Here is a 14,848-nt window from a genome sequence, read left to right on the forward strand (position 1 = left end):
AGGGCTATGGTAGATTTAAGGCTTTTAAATTACCTGCTATGATGGAGTATTGCTGCATATGAGAGGTTGTATGGGATCTTATTTTGGTTACTAGTGCACTAAAGCTAGTAGCTAAATCCACAGGGGATGTGATTACTATGATCTGCATAATGGCTGAGCATGCATGTGCGATGGGAAGTAGTGGTTCTTGCCAACAAAATGCAGGTCTATGCTAAGCTTCTGGGATAGATATTTGTTGGATTTGTGTGCAGAAACCATAGACATAGTCATGCAAGAGAGATCAGTGATTTGAACAATGGTTTGGTCGGGAACGTGGCGAGACACTGGTGCACCTATGATGTGCATGGCAGCAGACAACAGGGGTTATGATCCTTGATGACATGCTCTGATTAGCACAAATGAACAATCTATATTTTTGAGTCATCGTGGACTGTATGAGGTATGCTCTTGTAAAAGGGAATGGTAGTTTGACCATCTGTTGGGCGGAGAACACGAACTGAAAATGGGTGGCATGGCTGATTTCCGGACAGCAAGAGTAGCAGGTACTTTGGCCTCAACATCTCAGCCATTGGGGAACCTATGGCCAAGCCAACCAGTAGAGATTTGTACAAGGATGAGACACACATGATGCCTAAAGGGTCTGATGATTTGGCTAATGTATGATGGGGAATAACACTACCAAACAGAGCCACAACGCTTCTGAAACAGCAGAGACAACAGAAAACCGAAAAGACAATGATATCTCTTTCATCTTGAATTCTATTACCATGGAATTTCTCAGGGGTGTGTGCAAAGGTACAAAACACACTATGGTTGAAGGACACAGTCACTGGAGCGATGGTTCAACGGGAATGCACATGCCAACCGACAGGAATGCTAATGCGGGGCAGCAGGGACATCATGCACAAGAACATTTATAACTTTTTTGTGTTGGGCTCTATGGTGATGAAATTTGCCAAAGACATGTGCAACTTCATGAAGAATATCATGTTCAAAGGATTTGATGATTGGCGGAAAGGATCTTATGGAACATGCATGCCAATCGGAAATAGTGCTGCTGCAAGGATGCAGGAGCAGCAAACATGATGATATCAATAACTTCAGTATCGCTGGTCCTATGACCAAACTAATTTGCAGAGGTGTGTACAATATCAAGAGCTATATTATGATCAAAGTGTTTGGTGTCTAGAGGCATGGATCACTAGAAATGCGAACGGTAACCGGCAGCAACACTTTTGGACAGAGGGACAGCATAGAGTATCGCTAGCAAACCTCGCCAAAACACGATCTTACAAGAATGATGGTTCATAATTTACAGCAAGAAACATGTATACAAAATGGAGATCATGATGGGGGTCCTCACATCATGGTTAGCAGTAGTTGCAGATGAATTTGGCGGTAGCCTTCATCGATGAAGGGGTGGCGATTGGGACTGCAATCAGCAGGACATCACCAATTCCACTTCAGTGATAATCTACACCATATGATAGATCATAGAGATGGATAGGATGTATAAGAGCAGCAAGATCAACGAGTGAAAATGCAGGGTCGACCTCACGATGAGTTGCAGCCCACATGCTCGGTCCAAAGGGGGATGTCGACAACATCGTCGACATGTTCAGGCTTTGGGATCAGAGGTGCAGCGGGAAACAAAATGCAGCAGCGAGGGATCGATTTGGGGATGTCCTGCAATACATGGAGATGTCAAGAGAGGGATGAGCAGTAGAAGACAAAACATGTAGAGGGAAGGAAATAAGGGAGGATCAGCTTACTGCAGTAGATGGGATCGGTAGCCGGTTCAAATCATGATCCATTTGCTCGGGCTGGAATTGCAACAACAAAATGGAATCGCTGTTGCACGGGGGGCTTCATTTTTGTGGAGAGAAAAGGGAAGGAGGAAGAGGAGGGACATCCATGGAGGTGGGAGTGCAGCAATCGGGGCATCCATGGCAGATAAGAAGAAGAAGGAGAGAGGAGAGGTGGGAGGGAATTCATTGATCTGCATGGAGCAAGAGGAGAGGAGGTGTTGGCTGCTGTCTTTGTGGAGCAACAGCAGGTGGAAGAGGTGGTGTGAGGGGAGGAGAGGGGCTGCCCATTTGCTGTGTGTGTGAGGGAGGGGGAGAGAAGAATATATAGCTGAATTTGCTGCATCGGTGCATGCAATTGAAGGGAAATAAAATAGAGTAAAAGGGTGCTATCAAGTGAGGATTGAAGAGATGTGTGTAACCCAGGGAATTAAGGGGGAAGGAATTTGATGTTGCTGCTGTTTTTGCACGAGTGAAAAGGGAATATGCGCCATAGGAAAAAGAGAGGGGCTGCTGCTGCATGTGGATTTATGCAATGAAAAATATAGAATAAATGTGCCCACGTGAGAGTGGTGAGTGAAGGAAGTGCTGTCATTTTTCATGAAGGAAATGGGAATGTCATCATTAGTAGAGAGAGAGAGGAGGGGAAGATGCAGCTAGTTGTTCTCTGCATGGTTGCATGCACAGGAAAGATGGAGTGTAGGGGTGCTGCCAAGAGAGAAATAAAGAAAGAAGATGTTACCATGAGAATTGAAGAAGGAAGAATTAGTTATTGTTGCTATTTTGCATGAGAGAATTGGGAGAAGGCGTCACAGGCAGGAGAGGTGGTTTACTGCTCACTTGACGAGGAAGAGAAAATATTGTTGGTTGTTTGCATGCATGTAATTGAAAGGTGGAAACAAATGTAGAAAACAAATGAAGTACTAAAGGAGCACTATTAAGAGAGAGATGGGTGTATGAAATTAAAAGGAAAAAATGCTGCATCATATTTGGGCATGAGGACTAGAGTGGCGTCTAGGCAGCAGAAAAGTGTGGAGGCCAGCCATCTATTTTCTTTAGTGTTTATGGGCATCAGAGCTTGATCAAAACAGAGACATAAGAAGATTATATAGAAGTAATATACTAAGGAGTTGGGCTAGGAAATTAAGAGACCGAGAGATTAAATGGTATTGTCATTTGCTTGAGGTGGAAGAATATTGTGTGACAGGAAAAAGGAGAGAGGATGACTATGAAGGAAGGGGCTGCTTCTCCACGTGAATGCCAAGGAAAGAATATATTAATAGCTGCTGCATGCTTTCATGCAATGGAAGATAAGAAGAACAATTAGAGTATTGCATCTGTTTTTGCATGAGAGCAGTAAAGGAATGTGGAGTCTAGCCATGCTCTACTATTTAGTTGCTGCTCAAAAATGGAGAGATTAAGGGGAGGTGAATAAAAGAAAATGTGTCAAGAAAATTTGTGAATGAGCATTATGTGTGACTATTTTGGTTGACCAGAAAAAATAGGGGTTGTAGCACAAGGAGAGGGACATTGTGTTCACATGTAAGGTCAAGGAAATTTAAGATTCATTTATATGAATGATTGAGAGACGATAAAAGATTGGCCTGAATACTTTGTGGACACCAAAATGATTGAGAGCTTGAGAAAGAAAAGGAAGGAAAGAGAAAGAGAATAGGATATGCTAGATTTTTGTTGGATGTTAGCAAAAGACTTGATTGGAGTTTTGAATACCGATTTGGTATTTTAGGGAGATGAAGATGGGATCAAACCCTAGGCGCATTTTAGAAACAAATAAATTCATTTTTCAAGCATAAACATTGTGCAACAGCATGAGTGCAACAAACCACTAAGTTAAATTGAAAAAAAAATTTAGAAACTCACTTTTTCCCTAGTGTTTTCTAAGTCACATTCCAATGTAGGAATTTTGGGGTGTGACAAACCTCGAAAGAAAAGAAAAAGTGAGATGAGAGGTAAATACCCACCTAAGAGGAAAGAAAAAGAAAATACAGAGCATCTCATTCTCTCCAAAAAAAAGCAAGGAAGGTATGTATCCCCTCAAAAGAGCACAAGTAGAATTAGACTTTCACCATTGTTGAAACCGCTGTGGAAGTTTGACGGCAAGTTGAAACCGCTCATACACTATCCTGTTTTCATTCCAATAAAAAGAGGAAGAAAACAGTGCTTATTATGCAATCAATATTTATGCCAGCATGATTTTTGCCTTCCCCGGCAACGGCGCTAGAAATGTTTGTTGGTATTTCTTAGCGTCACTACTAAAAATAGACCATAAATCCATCGTTAGCAATGGCACCAGAAATGTCGGGTGTTGACATACCATAACTATCGCTACATCAGAGAGATAACCCAAGGCAACTCGAGGGAGCCGCGCTTAGTATTGCAGTCTAGTAACAATAATTAGGAATGCCGGATTGGCCTTCCTAACAATCCTTACTTGCGATATGCAAAGCTATGACACTACGCTTGAAAGTGCACAAGGATTACAATCTTAAGTAACGGTACTTAGGTACGCCAATCGATAGTTCATGAATGAAGAAGTAATATAACTGCAAGCAGACAGAACTATCATTGTAGCATTTCAACTTGTGAGTATTCAAGGGTGTTGAATTTATAATTCCCGTAGGAAGGCAAAGGGATCAAACATGGTGTAAACATGATTACTTATTGAATGCTTGGTAGACATAGAGTAAATAGGAATAAACATGATATTCAAGATAGTGGACACACATTGGATCAACCTCAAGGATAAAATAGAAGAGAAATAATAAATAAAGAATAAAGAAATAAATCTACTTGAGCAGGCATGGGTCACATATAACTATGCTTAGAACTGTTAGCAGATCATCTAATTAGCAATAAATAGAGTTAGAACTGAGCCTAAGATGAGGGGAGATCCCCGCAGCTAGATACCCAGCCGATAGAGACTTTACAGAACTCCTATCGGAATACCTGATCGTGGGGGAATGCAAAGGATGACAGAGCTGTCACTACCGTGACACCAACCCCTCTACCCGAAAGATACCCGCACATGCACTGATTCCCGCATACATGAACACCATGTTCACGTAATTGGAAACAACTCCTAACCCCCGTGGGCCCCACCCCTTCGGAGTGACAGGCTAGGCTAAGAGCAACCATCACAGCACAGTGAACCATCATCCCATTCCTAATTCTAATCCTAATCGGTCACACCCTGGTTTTCGAAACAAGACCAGAGTCGTCATATGTGTGCCCAGAAAGTCCACACATACAACAAAAGAATAAAAATATCAAAAACAATGTTATATATAGCAGAAAACATATTTATAATAACACTTACAACTATCAGAGTATGCGGAAACAATAGCTAAACTTCGTAGGCTCCATTGATCTCAGGGACGGCTGACTGGGGGCTCTGTAAGCCAAGCACTTATGATAAGCTTCTAGAAAACTCCATAGCATCTCTATCCTTCTTCTGAGCAGCACTTTACTACACTCTGGGGTGTGGGGGAAATAGCAAGGGTGAGTTTATGTCGAACTCAACAAGTACAGATGGAAAGTATAATGACATGCATGGCTTAATCAAAGGAAAAGCTGACATTGTTTAACTGCAGGTGAGCTTTTAAGTTGGTAAACTTTTATTACAATTCTTTCATTAAAACAACCTATTACTAAATTTGAGTGAAGCATCCCAACCCCTAATTAGGTGATAGTACATTAACAATATTATTTAATCACCATTATAATTATTATTATTATTATTGAGATTTTCGAGGTAGCAACCTCGGATAGTAACTTGGGGTAGCAACCCCATTAAGGTCATGGGATAGCAATCCCAATTAAGAACATAGGATAGCAATCCTGCCAACATGGAATAGCCATTCCACCAAAGCACGAGGTAGCAACCTCAACCAAGATCCGCCTCTAAGTTCCATGTGATTCCAATTTGCTCATCATGTGAGAGTCTGGGCCGCTCGTGACCGTGAGCACGGCTGATATATCAGTTTTACACTCTTCAGAGGTGTGCACTTTCACTCCAAGTCATGATTCCCATTTGCCTGGGGTCACGACTCCCCAAAACACTACCTAGGTGAGCAGGTAGGGTTTGACTACGAGACCTTTCACAGGGTCCAACTAATAGGATGCCACTCGTAACTTTTTGCCGGGGCGCGCGGCAGCCGTGCCCATAGCAATGGGACCCCGAACTGACCGACCTCTTAATATGAATACCCAATCTACTTCCTTACACCTACCCAAAAAGTAACACCTTACTAGCGGAGGTCCTGATAATTAGTGAAGCTAGAGCCATATGGCTTGCAGCTGCACTGTATGTCCTAGGGGGCCGCTCCATGACTAAGTTCTTACGGAGAGCAAAGACGGGTACGCCCGGCAACCGGGCCAACGAACAGTACCCGCTCCCCCTTTCCTCAACAAACCATGATGCTCGCAAGCACCACAACATCTCTGTCACCGAAGTGACTATTATCCACCATTGGAGCATTAGTCATCATTGAAGAATTCATTAGGCAAGAGTATTACTTTTATTATTATATAGATTAGATGAGTAGAGCAGCTAAGCATAACTACTGTTCACTATTCTACCCATGTATACAACCTAGGAGTACAAGGGATATAATAGAAGACTAGTCAGGTCCTTAGGGTTTGTAGTATTAAGACACATGCAATGGAAAGTAAATGTAATTAAAGTTCATAGGTACAATATGATCAAAGGGTGCCTGCACTTGCCTTTATTCCCAGTGTATATCTACTCAGAATTCTTTGGCTTCTTTCCTCTGATCTCCAACTTCTGCTTCGACTGTCGGTCCTCACCTCCTGGCCTTCACTGTTGACGAACCGCGCTTCTTCTACTCGAAGCAACTAAGCAACACAAACAGACAAACAAACTATCACGACTAAGAACAAATGACAATCAAAATAAAAGCTTAGAAAGACCACACTAAACGACACGACTTATTGCTACGACCGTGACAACGCAAGAACGATTGAGAACGGAGCTATCATTAAGTGGACACGACTTTCGAGGTACGAAGTGTAACGGAGAAGACGATTATACGCTGGTCGTATTTCTTTAATAAACGAAGATGATAGACTTTTCAAAGAAATATGTCAAAGTTAATTTGACCAAATTATAAAGAATTATAAAAGCTGGAGTTAAACTTTAGTCATAATCTAATTACAAACCATTCTACAACACTTAAGTCACTTTACTATTTATAATTAGAAAACAAGGAATTTGTGACATAAGTTAAACAAAACATTTATGAAATAAGATTAGATTAAATAGGTCACAATTGAGAAGGCATTTAAGTTGGTATTAATAATATTAATGTGTTTATGAAAAACCAAAGTTACAAACATAAATTGCTTTTGTATATTAAAAGGGCATTTAGTTAGACATTAATCATTCTGTATTTACGGTGAAAACCTAAATGTTCAAACGAGGTAACTGTTACTGCTAAAGCGTAGTTTACGTCGATACGAACCTAACGCGACAAGAACGGGCTCAATCGGAGTTAAAACGTGGATCCTATGGCCAAAACTAGGTCAGTGGCAAGATTGTGAATAAACAGAACTATTTTTTGTATTTTAAATAATTAAAACTGATTTTTAAAAGAATTTTGGACTCAATCTATAAATACCAGCGACTTTAGGGGCTAAACTGAAAGAAACAGGACCTAGATCTAATAAGTTTTGAACTGCAGTGGACTGCGGGTTTGTTTCCAAAATCTACAGGGGGCTTTTTGCAAAAATGCCAAGGTCAACTGGGCGACCGGCTCGGCCGGCCACGCGGTGTTGCGGGGTTGGCCAGGTCCATGGCTCGTGCGGTAGACCGAGGGGCAGGGCGCGGTCCACCGGTCCATGGTGGACCGAGAAGGTAGGCGGGGCTTGCGCGTGGTGGCGGCGTGGTCCGCGGCGGCGGCGGCATGGCCGCAGTGCCCCGGCTCGCCGTGGTAGCGCTGCAGTGCACGGGAGGTCGTGCCGAGGGCACCATCATGCTCGTCCTGGCAAGGCGAGCGCGATGCACTCATCTACGGGGATAGGAAGTGACCGAGAATGCAGGTGCGCGTGGCGTGGCGGCTCGGCGGCGGCCGTAGAACCCCGAAGAGCTCGTTCGCGCGGCAGCGAGGCGGATGGAGGAAGAGAAAGGCACCGGTGTGATCCTCAATTATTGCGAAGCTCGGGCAAGTGTTCTCGCTGCGCGGACGAGGCAGCGGGGAAGACCAGCTTCGGCGGCTTCCAAGCTCGGGGCGCGACAATTGCAGCGGCGTGGCTAGGGCACGGATGACGGCGGCGGCTACCCTAGGGTTTAGGGAGGGGTGCGGCTCATAAGGGTGAGGCCTTTATAGGCCGCGGGGACCATCGGGGTGCGCGCACTGGGGCCGAATTGATGGCGGCGGGCGCATCCCGCGCGGTGCGGGCGGGAGGTTAGGGATGACCCCTCCCCTTGACGTGTGGGCCCTGCCTGTCGGTGGCAAAACGCGGGCGCCGGGTGGAGCTGGGCCGCGGGGCTGCAGGCCAACAGCGGGGGCGCGGGATGGGCCGCGGCCCACGCGAGCAGTGCACGCGCGGAGGGGGGAAAAGAGGGGTGGGCTGGGCTGCTGCTGCTGTAGGGTTGGGCCAGAAAGAGTGCCGACCCAAATGAAAAAAAACCTTTTTCTTTTTATTCAAAAGGGTTTTAAACCAAAATTTTCACCATATTTATAGACCAAAATTTGATTTATTAATTTGAGGTTATTTTAAGAATCGTTTTCTTTGCTACTTTTGGAAACAAAGCATATTTTCTAATAACACCTTTTTATTTATTTTTTAACTCAAATATAAATTTGTTTTCAAAAAGGACTTTTAGTGTTTTATTTTTTCGAAAACCAACAGGACCTAAACGCGGCTCGCTAGAAATTTTGAAATTCATTTTTCTCACACAAGCCAAACAAAACTAGGGCACACAACATACATTAACAAAACAAAACACCCTTCATTTATCTTTATAAAGGTTTTAAAATTTCACATTTTTCGCATTTTATAAAATCTTGTAATATTTTAGAAAAAATTTAAATCCTTCATTTTATTTAGTGTTTTCTAATAACATTCCAAAATAAAAATTTTGGAGTGTTATAGATCTACCCCACTTAACATAAATCTCGTCCCGAGATTTGAAGAAACTAGAGAGAAAGATAAAGTAGATCATCAAAGTTGTTTTAAGACTTTTAAGATGTGATTAAAGGATTAAAGATAGACATTGATGACAATGAAAGATAAACATATGAGATAAGAATTGATCTTTCGACCCTGTATTATGATAAGGTGCAAGGGCGAGAAGCCAGTATTAACAGGAGATGATACATAAGAGATAAAGATAGATATTATAGTGCTCACAATTTCCTTGATTTTGGATATGTATAAGATAGTAGACGAAAGGATAAAGAAATGGCAAAAGTTGACAAAGACTTAGAATTTTTTTTTAAGTCTTTACGCTTAATCATTTGTGGTCCTATGAGATGTAAGATCCAATATCACACATTGACAAAAATGGGCTCATCGCAAGAATGATAAAGATCAATTTTATAGTTCTCCGTGTCTTCTAAGTTGAGACTTTTGAGAGTGATGATCGTAGCGGACGCTACCCCACTTAAACAAAGTGTTTGCTCATCTTCAAAACTCTCATTTACGAACTTCATCTTGCCATATCCGAACGATCTTTAGAGATTTCCTTCAGAGATTACCAGTCTAATAACACACTACACTTCTTGAGATTCTGAGAAACATGGAGAGAAACAATATAATGGTGGGAAAGGATAGATTAAGATGATCTTAATTTTTCTTAGTGCTGGTGTGAGACGTAAGTCAGAAGACGAGAAGTTTATCTAGGAGAAAGTTCTCGAACACCACCTAGAAAAGCAACCCAAGGGGTCTCGTGAAATTGACGATATAATGGTATGGTTTTGTATCTGACCTTTGGGTTCTGCATTTTTGTCACACAATAATCCAACCAAGATTTTAGGATAAAAATAAATCTTATCCGAAGACCTCGTTTTCTTATTTCCTTGCTTTGACAGGGTTAACAGGCATCACACTTCCTAGGATACTTAGTGCTTTTTTTGTCTTCATAGATGAATTCTAAGCAGATTTCTTCTACTGCTGTTGACGGTCCCTAATGCTCACATTTAACCATCAACTAATCATGGAAAAGGATCCAAATGCAACTAACACCTAGACTTAGGGTTTTATCTGACAGAATTCCACGAGTTTTGGTGTTTGTCTATTTCTGTAGGGGTTATCAGGAAATACGGAAGAAAGGCCCACACATCAGGTTCACATAGAGATATTAACGTGCCGCGCAATTTTCTATCATCTAGAAGACTCCAGAAGCCACGGGAAGAAAGCGGAAGCCGAGAGGGCTCAGGAACAGGGCGCCTGCCCTAGTCCTGAGGGCGCCCGCCCACCTGTGTTGCCCAATCAGAGTCCAATTCGGGGATTACACTCCACCGACCTAAAGGATCAACAATAATCGTTCAATCAATGTCGGTTTGATCCGACGGCCCAGATTCAACTGAAAAGACTATATAAGCAAAGTTAGGGTTTCAATTCTTCATCCAAGTAGAGAGGATCCCTCTAGTTCTTCTAGTTCTACCTCTAGTTCATCTAGTTCTATTTCTAGTTAGTTCTAGTTGTAATCTAGAAAATAGGGAGAGAGAAGAGGAGAGCGGAGGAGGAGCCAGATCTGTCGGATCTTCCTCAACATTGTACTTTTGCAGCAACTAGTTCGTTCTTCATCGTTCTCCAGGTTCTTCAATTCATAATTCCTGAGTTCTTTAATTACTTTTATTTGCATTCAAGTTATTTATTGGATTCCCGCTTGCATCAAGTGCTCTAATCTTTGAAACATTAGAGTAGTAATTAATAGATTAGACGTGGTGTTTAGTCTTGCAATTACCTGGAATTGCACCCAATCCTGTGGATTGTTGTGGTAGCCCTAGGGTAGTGACAGCCCTAACGGTCGACGTATTCTACCTCGTTCGGATCGGTGTTTGTAGGACCGTAGTCGGAGCTTCCTAGCCCCCTTCTCATCTCTTTCTGTGGTTAGTGTTCTGATGTCCCGAAATAGATAATTTTGAAGTAATTCTTGATTCCTAGATCAACTAGAGAACTCTGAGGAAACTTCCTCTCTTCCTACCAAAAATAATTATATAGTTATCCTTGGGCGATCTTGAGTCTTAATTAGTTCACTCACGTTCCTTGTGGAAAATCGATACTTTGGAATACTCCCGGGTGAAAGCTACATCGGTATCCGTGCGCTTGCGGATTTTTCTGTTCGCGTTTAAAATACCCAACAAGCTTTCTAGCGCCGTTGCCAGGGAACGGTAGCTGTGCTAGTTTCGAACCAAGTCGTCCGTGTATCCTTTTTCTTTTCCTTTTTTACCACATTCACCTTACCATTTTCACCACACCACATGGATTTCACTCTAAGCATTAATGAGCATGGAATTTATTTCATAGCCACTTCATTTACTCCATGCTCATATGCAATATCTTCACAATCCATTGGTCTCTCCAACATCACCACATTCGAGATCTCCAACCCCCTCTTCCTTTCTATTTATAAAAACTTTAAAAGGGCGGTTGTCGATGCATATGTCAATATTAAATATTGCAGATCTCGTTGAGTTGATCTTGATATAGGTCAGCGTTGGAGGGGAACCACTTTGCCGACATAAATTGATGGTTTCCCAAGGACAAGCTTAGTGTCCTAAAATAAGCACTGATCAGATTGTAACATGAGCTTTTAATTATTTACAACATTACCTTGTGTGTTGAGCATATAAGGATAATTGTAAAAATATTCCTTCGGGTATTCGTGTCACTAACCTTTCCAGGATTGGAGCAAGAAGATCGGATGAATGACAAGCACAAGGTATGTCCAACCAATCATCATACAACTTTGAATTAAATTCATCCAAACTTGAATTTTGCAAAATTCAAGCTTGGGGAGTACTTTACATAAAAACATCATTTGCCATGTTGCTACGTTGGTTGTCACTACCTTTGAGACATGCTCAATTTGTTAAATACTAATCACACTACTTCATCTCCACTTGAGTAGATCTCTATAAATGCTCTCATACCACCTTTATTTGCTTTAGTATATGTCTAGGTTTGGAGTAGTTTCATTTATCTCTTAATTAAGCATGGTGCTTAGTTTAGGAATGATGATCTTACTTCCAAGGGATTTTAAATTAAGCATGATGCTTAGGTTAAAATGCCCTCCTAAATCAAATTAGACATGGTGTCTAGGTTGATCTTTGAGCCGATAGGATGCTATAGTAGATATTGGATATTTTGTTGGACTAACCCCTGCAGGAAAACTTTCAATATCGACCTGGGAAGTCCTGAGATAAACTCACATTGGAGACAAAGAGAGAGACGCATGAAGGTTAACAATTTACATAAGGAAGGCATAGCTCACAAGAGATGATCCATGGAGGGTGCCACAAACACGATGCACAACCGCTAAGAAAGGAAAGCTTCCACAAGGTGATACTGTACCATCACTCTTCAAGTAAGGTAACATCTTAAGGTACTTGACTATCACTTTTATAAGTTTCTCCTTGGTTCTAGCGTTCACATGGATAAAAGAGACAAACGTGTATGATTTAAAACTCTAGATGAACCAACTCAATTGATTCAACATGTTTAGTCCTTTCACCGTTGTGATCCCGCACTCCTAATCATATGAGCTAAAATGTTGCACACTCAATCTTTGGGAAGATATAAAGAAAAAGACATATACATAGATAGATTATCTTTCCATTAGGTTGAGCAATCTGACCTGACAAATGTTTTAAATGCTACACTCATGATCTTATTATCCATCAACTTTGTCTTGCTCACTATGCTTAAGGATAGAGAAGAATACATACACTTTTGGTTCTGTTGGTGTTTTCCACCAACAGGGCCCATGCATTTGATCTCTGCCTTGTCTCTATGAGCAGGTACACTTCAAGCAAACTATGAAGGACTTTTACAACTCCCAGACTCCACCAAGTGAAGAACCTAGATCTACGAGCACAAACACACTGGAGATACTGGACACTAAGGCAATCACTGCCCTGAGATGCTTGAGGACATAACTACTAGAGTAACCCCGTTGTGGAAGTAATTACTGACCTTCTACCGGTCAAGAGAGGCGATCTAGGACGCCCCATCATCCCAATCTCTATCGACATGGTGGACTTCCTAGAAGCACTCTGTGACTTTGGCTCCAGCGTCAACATTATGCCCAGGGTACTCTATGAAAAATTCTTTACATATCCTTTGCGAGAAACAACCATGTATTTGTAGCTTGCTGATCGGACACTAAGTTTCCCAAAGGGAAAATTGAAGAACCTCTATGTCTGAGTTGGTACCTTATACGCTCCAGCAGACTTCGTGGTGATAGAGACTGATACTGATGAGAGGACACCCATCATCCTAGGGAGGCCATTTCTAAACACCTCGGGAGCTGTCATCTACGCAAGTGCTGCCAAGATTAGTTTCTACATCAAGGGGAAGAAGGAGACGTTTTCCTTCGAGAACAAGATTACACAAATCTTAGAGCAATCCCGATATGAACCAAGGAAGAGGACCAACAGGAGGAACAGAAACAAGCAAATGTGGACCGAGTCAGCTAAGATGGTCACTGCAGTTCAAGGAAGTCAAGATCGTCGACTTAAGTCACCGTTCCTGACCAAAAAGTACGACCCAGTCACCAATCAGCTCCTGTTCGGAACCATGCCCCTAAAACCGACATACATTCAGCTCCAAATGGTATATCATTGGAGGTTATTGACATAGGAGAAGACGAGTACGATCCACCTACCATCCTTGGGAGACCGTTCCTCAGCACCGTTAAAGCAATCATCTACATTGGAACCAGAGAAGTCCACATGCACTTCCCCTCTGAGAAGGTACGCCGCTATTTTAATGACCCTAAGCAGGTCAGTGCAAGAAGAACACGACGCAACCGTAACCAGAAGAGGCAAATCATCAAGGACGGATGGGCCGACTATGAAGGAGAAGTAGTAAGATCTGAAGACATACAGCTTGAACAGAACTGTCCTGAGGAGACCGTAGCACCGAGTCAGGTGTGGAGAGAGAAGATAACTATACACGAAGAAGAGGCGCCGCCGGAACCACCGACTACGCCATCTAGCAAATCCCTGACAACTGAGAAAACGGAGAGTCCCGTTCAGAGGACTTTAAAACACCGAACGCCTTGCCAAGAGGTAAACTTGGTAGTTATCTTTTTTCTTTCAACTATTTAAAATAGTTTGCTTAGTTAATCAGGTTCATATCATCACGAAAAGAAAATAATAATGTTAAAAATAGTAAGCCCCATGTGAGTATGCTCATGGCATAAAACCCATAAGTACATTCACTGTGGTGGCATCAAAATAAAATAAATATATTCCTGTCCTATAAAAATAAAAATATAAAAATAAGATTTTGATCCTACTAAAGAGAGTAATATTTATTAGAGGAAGCTCATCATGATAAAGGCTAGATATTTATGCTAACACTTAACTAGTTCCACAAAGCTTTATTGTCTATTTGAGCCCCACAGAATTCAAGGATCAAAAAAGACTAAGCAGACGGAGGACATCCTAATCGCTGTCGGGGTGGTGCCGACATTCAAATACACCTCCGCCACCTGCTAGCTACATCAGAAGAAATTACGTCAAAATCTAGCTTGGGGGAGAGCACCCCCATTTATCTAGCTAAGTGTTCTACTCACGTTTATACTTTACTCAAATAATAAAAAGATTCATAATCATAAAAACCCAAATACATATTTTGTGCTTATATATCTTTGCTTAGTTTGCTAAATAAATAAATAAATAGAGTTTGCTATGAACCCTCATGATAAGCTCTCACATGGAAATGATGAATAGTTGCTCTGCCATGACTAGTTGTCAAAATTGAAATCTCTCTCAAGTTTAGGCATGACTGTTATTAATTAAGATTTGCTCTAAACCTGAAATTGTGGGAAG

The sequence above is a fragment of the Sorghum bicolor genome, chromosome 3 (genome assembly GCF_000003195.3).
Source record: "Sorghum bicolor cultivar BTx623 chromosome 3, Sorghum_bicolor_NCBIv3, whole genome shotgun sequence".
Lineage (NCBI taxonomy): Eukaryota > Viridiplantae > Streptophyta > Magnoliopsida > Poales > Poaceae > Sorghum > Sorghum bicolor.